Raw genomic sequence first — 9,253 nt, 5'->3', positions numbered from 1 at the left:
ATAGCACATGACCCTAACCAGTGGGGAAGTTGTGCTTTGGCCCATTATTGAGCCAACAACCAAGCAGCAATTGTGCCACAGATCAGTGCCCTAGTCCCCTCCGGTGGCCCGTGGGCTCCCTTTTATGCACTCCAATTTGCTGCCTCCCGCAGTCCCTTGTCTCTTGACTTGTGGACCCTAGCAGAGGTCAATCTCAACATTTAAGAGTTCCCCTGGTTGCTCTAGGCCTGCTCTATAGTCTCTCCAAAGGAGACCTCTCATAGACCTCGTGGGTCTGCACCAGTAGCTGATTTGTTTATCTTGCGTGGGTTGCGGTTGCCAAGGCTTACTGGATCCAATACGGACACTAACACCGCAGCGACCCTCATCCGACATGGGAAAGTTGCCCTTCAGAAGCTGGCCTTCCTTGAAGCCTCCCGGAGCCCGTGGCTGCAGATCCAAGCTACACCTCTTTCCACTTGAAGCACCCGACATTGAAGTGCTCTTTCCTTTGAGCTCCCTGGTCACTGTGACCCAGACTCTGTCCCCTCTGCTTTCAGGTTCTTCTCTACAAGATCTACAACTTCATTCTTCACGACATCATGGACGCTTTTGGCTAGCAGCAGTTTTGTACATTTTCCCATTGAAAATCAGCCCGCGACCCGACATCGAAAACGACCCATGCACCCGGCTGACCTGGGGCAGGTAACAGTGGTGAACAAAGAATAAACATTAGAGGGCCCCTGAAAAGCTAAATGATAGGGGAGGAAGGCAGGGGAAAATCAACATTAGAAATAACAGAACCTCCCCCATATGTTTCTTAGTCGGTAACAACTCCCACCAATAATTAATGCCTCATTCAATCACAGAACCATAGAGAAATAACTTTTTAAACAATTTTATTTTTATATAAGCAAAAATGTAAAAAAGAGACTAGTACAATGAACATAGTTTCAATATTTAGCACTGACAAAATGCCAAGTCGAGCCCACAGAGAACAATGATGGGACCAAGAAAAAAAATGTTATAGTATAAAAATGGCACAAAGTGCACTTCATATATCACAATACTACATATGAGACATATACAAAAAACAACATAAAGACAAGCCACCTGAAAAGAAAAAAACAAATCTCAAAAGTAGCACAAGTTATACATATCAATAATAAGAACACCACAAGCGCCGACCCGCGTTTCGGGGTGGACCACAAAGTCCACTAAATCCTTCGTCAGGGCACAATAGAAGATAAACAGAACAGTGATCTATGTTCTCATCAATAGAGTCTTTTTAGTACATTAAGACCACGTTGAAAACAGGGCTTAGAGACAGGGCTTCTTGGCAACCCAGAGCAAACTCAGACGGCTTCCGCTGGGCAGGAGAGTAGCTATCAAAATTCCAAGGGACCAGTTGGTAGGGACAAAAAGTAACGGAGCCAGTTAAGGAGATACTCCTAAGGGGCAGCTTCGACAGTGACTGCAGATTACGAAGATATAACGGGGTGGAGTAAAGAAAAATGGCTGATCCTGGATGGGGAATGAGCAAGCCCATATCATAAGCGGAGCTAAATCATGTAGCAAATGCGCAATGATCGTCACTTCAGGGGGATCAGAGAAATCCAAATAGGTGCAGCTGCCCCACGGTCTGATGAGCTACGAGCAAGAAACTCTTGTAATTAGAGTTAACATGGCTTAGCTACGTGGTAAATGCAAGGCTGTCATCGCCTCAGGGATAAGGTCAGTTTACGTACGAATGCCCGCCAACTTGTAGAGGGTACGCGGTTTGGAAACAAACGAAAAAACGGCCCGAACACGGATCCTCACTGTGCCGTGACCCAGACTCTGTCCCCTCTGCTTTCAGGTTCTTCTCTACAAGATCTACAACTTCATTCTTCACAACATCATCAACGCTTTTGGCTAGCAGCAGTTTTGTACATTTTCCCATTGAAAATCAGCCCGCGACCCGACATCGAAAACGACCTATGCACCCGGCTTCCCTGGGGCAGGTAACAGTGGTACCTCGGTACTCGCGTGGTAGTGGGCTCCTCAAAAGCTTAACTCTAAGCCCTTGACTTTGAACTCCTGCTAGAAGTGTCCTTGATCTTTTAAAATCAAACCGCGACATTCTCCATAGGCTATAATAGAGATCCCGATAGCAGCTATTTGCACTGCACGCGCCTCCCATGGGTCCCCTTCCTTATAACCTGGGGTGGATTCTAAAGGGGCCAGCGATCCTAAATGCCCTAGGCATTGTCTGTAGAATTGTCGTGGTTGTTATACCACTTTTTTAGTATATGGTTTGGTCCCCCCCTGGGGCCCTGTGATTCCAGTGCTATTTATTGTATCTATAAATTCTTGTTTGAATTGTAACTTTACCTCTAGCCTCATAAAGAGACTTGTGGGATTCTGTCTAGAATAAATACATATATTTTATATATATACTTGTGTGGACTACTCTTTCATTTGGTCATTCAAGAGGTTATCTATGGTAAAACAATATGCTTAACACTCCTTCAAGACTTAGCCTGAAGGCTGCTCTCCACAGCTACCACTAGGATAGCTTTCTTTAAAGGTTGTCTTTAACCTATCACCTATATTGGACTGGTGCCAGGTGTCCCCTATAACTAGGAGAGAGCATATGCCAGGCCAACTTCTCACAGTAGCCTACTCAGCAATCCCCAAATTTGAAAGACTGTAATCTCTACTGATGACGGTTAAAGAACCAGAAACACGTGTCTAGAGATCAGCACTATCTGCGCCAACTTTGGCGAAACACTCAAACACTCTTCAAGCAAGCAAGTAACTGAAACTGCATTTACCACAATGCCAGGGGCAAACCTTGCTGGGAGGTGAAGTGGTGTGCTCCCACCCCTGTTCCTGAGTAATAGTACTCCTGTGAGTCATTGAGCTGACGAGCTCATGGATGAAGCACCCGCATGCCTGTGAGAGGTATCTGACCTCAGAAATATGTTGGTAGCCTACTCAGCAACCCCCAAATTTGAAAGACTGTAATCTCTACTGATGACGGTTAAAGAACCAGAAACACGTGTCTAGAGATCAGCACTATCTGCGTCAACTGTGGCGAAACACTCAAACACTCTTGAAGTAAGCAAGTAACTGAACCTGCATTTACCACAATGCCAGGGGCAAACCTTGCTGGGAGGTGAAGCGGTGTGCTCCCACCCCTGTTCCTGTTTAATAGTAAAAGCCCATTAAAGGTACGGTTAGATGTTCTGCTTGTAAATCATGTGATCAAGTTTTAGAAGGTGAAACCCTTATACATAATGGCTACGCTATCCAAGCGCAACAGCTATGGAATCGCAAGACACAGAACGTTATCTATCTTATCTTGTGTCCATGCAAATTAGGTTATGTTGGCGAGACATCTAGAGCAGTACATACTCGAATGGCAGAACATCGTTCTGCCATCTGTATGGCAAAAATGTCTGCACCTCTAGTTAAACATTATTTGGATGTGGGGCACAAGCCAGAAGATATCCAGTGGCGCGTGCTTGAGAAAATCCATATTGCAGAAAATAATGGTGGATGTAAAGTCCGCAAAAAAAGAGAAGTTTTTGGGATTTTTGTCCTTAACACATTCCACTGTGGGCTAAACAACGAACTGCCATGGGAGAATGCTCTCTGATATGCCATCTGTAAGTAGAGGATACTCATTTTTTCTGGACCCATATATATTCCTTATTATAACCATATCACATAAATAAATATCGGTGGACACCATGGATTCAGAAATTGTATACTTTTAAAGAAAAACATCCATTGCATATTGATATGAATGGGTCCTGAAATATGTTAGTTTATATTTTCCTTTTTGGAATGTATAAGGGGAGGCTCTTAATAATGTCAATACAAAGAATTCAAGCTTATAGAAGTAAAACAATACAGTTTTATTTTATTTTAATATACTTTCCTTCATGACACATATAACGGGAGATTTTCAATTTTGTCAGTATATAAAACATTCGTATTTGTAGAAGTAAAACAATAAAGTTTCATTTGGATACAAAAAAAGCTTCACCCTTACGTGAAATATCTCCTCTTCACGTCAGCATAGCAACACGTGATGCGCGTCAATTACGTTCTGTCTTTCTACACGTATCTGCGTCATCGCGTAGTAACACATGACCAGTTTACGTACGCACACAATGATTTAAATCCGCACGGTAGCGCGGGTACCAACGTTTTGAGGAAATCTTTCAGGAACAGAAGAGAACATTGAGGCGCGCCCTTTCTGTACGGTGGTCTTTTATCATTAGGTTGGTAAACACAAACTGCTACCCTCTATTATTGCACTAACAACGCATCTAATTATGATTGCTCACCACGTTTGAAGACTTTGAGACGTGTTTAGATGTAGGGAATAAGTTAACTGAATTCACCAGTGAAAGAGTTTAAACTTCAATGCTAAAATACTAGGAGTCTGCCCATGTAATCGTTCACTTGAGTTGAATGTTTTGTAATTTGCTTTTAAACTAATCGTAATCAATAATTTCGAAATGTATATGATGCTTCTCTGTTTTATAATCGACAGACTTAAATCGAGGAAAAGAATAAAACTCCTCTCCTATCAATCCAAGAAAAGATTATTATGAATTTATGTCAAATCCATTGACATTATAGTTAGGTAGGTAATATTGTGCACTTTTTTATCAGTCCGAATTCCATAGATTAAATATAATCTTTGATGATGACCAATAAAATGAATAATACATTTTTCAAGTTACTTATATATTATATGTATATCTTTTAGACAATATTGGTCCTTTTCGCCGCCTCATCGGTTCCCTCTATAAATATAAAATCGCATACGCCAAGGATGATCGGCAAATAATTATGCTATCATAAGGTATCTATTTGGAGGCCTTATTTTTATGAACTTATAAATCATAATTCATCAATTTATTCATCTTTTTTCTTTTTTCTTTTTAGTGATTATACACATTTTCTTAATAGAATTCTTCATAAATACAAGTATTTACTCTTCAGTTACCAGTAAGTCAAAGAATCATTCGTGTTCATCTTCTAGGTGTTTAATCTTTATTCTTCACTTTTCTTCTTTCAATTCTTGTTTCAATATATCTTTCTTGTGTATTTCTGCTTTTTACTTATCATTTGTACCCCCCCTTTTTTCACGGTGTATATACTGTTTCCGTTAATTCCTATGTAAAGGGTCTATATCTTTCATATATTTTTTCTGTGGTATAAGGTCTATTGTAGAGGCCACTATCTTCTCTCTTTATTCCTTCTACCTTATCATCGTCAGATATAGCTGAAAAGTGTTGTTGTTGTTCTTGGAAGAGCTGATTTTATCTTAAATATGTTGTTGTAAATCAAAAGATTATGGTAATGCAAATACAAATCCAGTCTACCTCTTAATTTCAGGAAAAATTGTGTGGCTTTCCTGACGAAGGCGCTAGTGCGCCGAAACGCGCGTCGAAGATGATTCACTGCCGCATTGGATTTTAATGAATTGTTGATCTATATTGTTTTATTGTATATGTATTTCATTTTTTGTGGTTATTATACACACAATATATGGTGTATGAATTCAACCATTTAGGAAATAACCAGAGAAAATTAGATTTATTTATTTGATGTATTGGAAAAATGTGTTCCTTTTTTTAACCTGTGATTATAAATGGTCTAATGTTTTTTTATATAACAAATTAGTTCTTCTTTATAATAAAGAAAAAAGCTTATTTATAATCATTAAGTGGTACACTGTGCTTTATTAGATCATTTTTGTTTTCTGTTTTTTGAAAAATACATCTATTGTGATATTCATCCTTATGTGATTGCCTAGGAATATATTAGCGACTATACCTGTTTAATAGTACTCCCGTGAGTCATTGAGCTGACGAGATCGTGAATGAAGCACCCGCATGCCTGTGAGAGGTACCTGACCTGACAAAGATGTTGGCAGCATACTCAGCAAACCCCAAATTTGAAAGACTATAATCTCTACTGACGATGGTTAAAGAACCAGAAACACTTGTCTACAGATCAGCACTATCTGTGCCAACTGTGGCGAAACACTCAAACACTCTTAAAGCAAGCAAGTAACCGAAACCGCATTTACCACAATGCCAGGGGCGAACCTTGCTGGGAGGTGAAGCGGTGTGCTCCCGACCCTGTTCCTATTTAATAGTACTCCCGTGAGTGATTGAGATGACAAGCTCGTGGATAAAGCACCCGCATGCCTTTGAGAGGTAACTGACCTGAGAAAGATGTTGGCAGCCTACTCAGCAAACCCCAGATTTCAAAGACTGTAATCTCTACTGATGACGGTTAACGAACCAGAAACACGTGTCTAGAGATCAACACTATCTGCGTCAACTGTGGCAAAACACTCAAACACTCTTGAATCATGCAAGTAACTGAAACCGCATTTACCACAATGCCACGGGTGAACCATGCTGGGAGCTGAAGCGGTGTGCTCCCACCCCTGTTCCTGTTTAATAGTACTCCTGTGAGTCATTGAGCTGACGAACTCGTGGATGAAGCACCCGCATGCATGTGAGAGGTACCTGACCTGAGAAAGATGTTGGTAGCCAACTCAGGAAAACCCAAATTTCAAACACTGTAATCTCTACTGATGACGGTTAAAGAACCAGAAACACGTGTCTAGAGATCAGCACTATCTGCGCCAACTGTGGTGAAACACTCGAACACTCTTGAAGCAAGCAAGTAACTAAAACTAGATTTACCACAATGCCAGGGGCGAACCTTGCTGGGAGGAAAAGCGGTGTGCTCCCACCTCTGTTCCTGTTTAATAGTACTCCCGTGAATCATTGAGCTGACGATCTTGTGGATGAAGCACCCGCATGCCTGTGAGAGGTACCTGACCTGAGAAATATGTTGGTAGCCTACTCAGCAACCCCCAAATTTGAAATACTGTAATCTCTACTGATGACAATTAAAGAACCAGAAACACATGTCTAGAGATCAGCACTATCTGCGCCAACTGTGGCGAAACACTCGAACACTCTTGAAGCAAGCAAGTAACTGAAACTGCATTTACAACAATGCCAGGGGCGAACCTTGCTGGGAGGTGAAGCGGTGTGCTCCCACCCCTGTTTCTGTTTAATAGTACTCCCGTGAGTCACTGAGCTGACGAGATCGTGAATGAAGCACCCGCATGCCTGTGATAGGTATCTGACCTGACAAAGATGTTGGCAGCCTACCCAGCAAACCTCACATTTGGAATACTGTAATCTCTACTGATGACGGTTAAAGAACCAGAAACACATGTCTAGAGATCAGCACTATTTGCGCCAACTGTGGCGAAACACTCAAACACTCTTGAAGCAAGCAAGTAACTGAAACTTCATTTACCACAATGCCAGGGGTGAACCATGCTGGGAGCTGAAGCGCTGTGCTCCCACACCTGTTCCTGTTTAATAGTACTCCCGTGAGTCACTGAGCTGACGAGCTTGTGGGTGAAGCACCCGCATGCATGTGAGAGGTACCTGACCTGAGAAAGATGTTGGCAGCCTACTCAGCAAATCCTAAATGTCAAACACTGTAATCTTTACTGGTGACGGTTAAAGAACCAGAAACACGTGTCTAGAGATCAGCGCTATCTGCGCCAACTGTGGTGAAACACTCACACACTCTTGAAGCAAGCAAGTAACTAAAACTGCATTTACCACAGTGCCAGGGGCGAACCTTGCTGGGAGGGAAAGCGGTGTGCTCCCACTCCTGTTCCTGTTTAATAGTACTCCCGTGAATCATTGAGCTGACGAGCTCGTGGATGAAGCACCCGCATGCCTGTGAGAGGTACCTGACCTGAGAAAGATGTTGACAGCCTACTCAGCAAACCCCACATTTGTAAGACTGTAATCTCTACTGATGACGGTTAAAGAACCAGAAACATGTTTCTAGAGATCAACACTATCTGCGTCAACTGTGGCAAAACACTCAAACACTCTTGAATCATGCAAGTAACTGAAACTGCATTTACCACAATGCCAGGGGTGAACCATGCTGGGAGCTGAAGCGGTGTGCTCCCACCTCTGTTCCTGTTTAATTGTACTCCCGTGAGTCATTGAGCTGACGAGCTTGTGGATGAAGCACCTGCATGCATGTGAGAGGTACCTGACCTGAGAAAGATGTTGGCAGCCTACTCAGCAAAACCAAAATTTCAAACTCTGTAATCTCTACTGATGACAATTAAAGAACCAGAAACACATGTCTAGAGATCAGCACTATCTGCGCCAACTGTGGCGAAATACTCAAGCACTCTTGAAGCAAGCAAGTAACTGAAACTGCATTTACAACAATGCCAGGGGCGAGCCTTGCTGGGAGGTGAAGCGGTGTGCTCCCACCCCTGTTTCTGTTTAATAGTACTCCCGTGAGTCGTTGAGCTGACGAGATCATGAATGAAGCACCAGCATGCCTGTGAGAGGTACCTGACCTGAGAAAGATGTTGGCAGCCTACTCAGCAAACTCCAAATTTCAAAGACTGTAATCTCTACTGATGATGGTTAAAGAACCAGAAACACATGTCTAGAGATCAGCACTATCTGCGCCAACTGTGGCGAAACACTCGAACACTCTTGAAGCAAGCAAGTAAATAAATTAGATTTACCACAATTCCAGGGGCGAACCTTGCTGGAGGGGAAGCGGTGTGCTCCCACCTCTGTTCCTGTTTAATAGTACTCCCGTGAATCATTGAGCTGACGATCTTGTGGATGAAGCATCCGCATGCCTGTGAGAGGTACCTGACCTGACAAAGATGTTGGCAGCCTACCCAGCAAACCTCACATTTGGAATACTGTAATCTCTACTGATGACAGTTAAAGAACCAGAAACACATGTCTAGAGATCAGCACTATCTGCGCCAACTGGGGCGAAACACTCAAACACTCTTGAAGCAAGCAAGTAACTGAACCTGCATTTACCACAATGCCAGGGGTGAACCATGCTGGGAGTTGAAGCGGTGTGCTCCCACCCCTGTTCCTGTTTAATAGTACTCCCGTGAGTCATTGAGCTGAGGACAGTGGCGTCACTAGGGTTGGTGTCACCCGGTGCGGGTAACTCATGGTGTCACCCCCTCACGACTTACCGCATGGACCTCCTCCGCCCGAGTCCGCCAGTGGACACAGTTGGCAAATAACGGGACCATACAGAATCCTTAGTAACGTTTGTAAATGTAGGTCCTATATTTACAAAATGTGCCTGTTAACAACAGTGTGATAATGATTCATTAATCAGGTTGTACAGTGGGCTACCTGCTAGTCAACAGTTTATTGGA

General features: G+C 42.7%; 1 long non-coding RNA gene across 1 annotated transcript; it reads left to right on the top strand.

Moving 5' to 3' along the window:
• The first annotated feature begins 4,125 nt into the window (after nt 1-4,125).
• LOC146863553 (uncharacterized) lies at nt 4,126-5,631 on the top strand. Its single transcript, XR_014978617.1, has 5 exons — nt 4,126-4,253; nt 4,529-4,621; nt 4,748-4,843; nt 4,927-4,989; nt 5,380-5,631. It is a non-coding gene; the product is annotated as an uncharacterized LOC146863553 (long non-coding RNA).
• Nucleotides 5,632-9,253: the final 3,622 nt, after the last annotated feature.

The sequence above is a fragment of the Triturus cristatus genome, chromosome 2_2 (assembly GCF_964204655.1).
Source record: "Triturus cristatus chromosome 2_2, aTriCri1.1, whole genome shotgun sequence".
NCBI lineage: Eukaryota > Metazoa > Chordata > Amphibia > Caudata > Salamandridae > Triturus > Triturus cristatus.
This window is presented reverse-complemented; position numbering and strand designations above follow the sequence as displayed.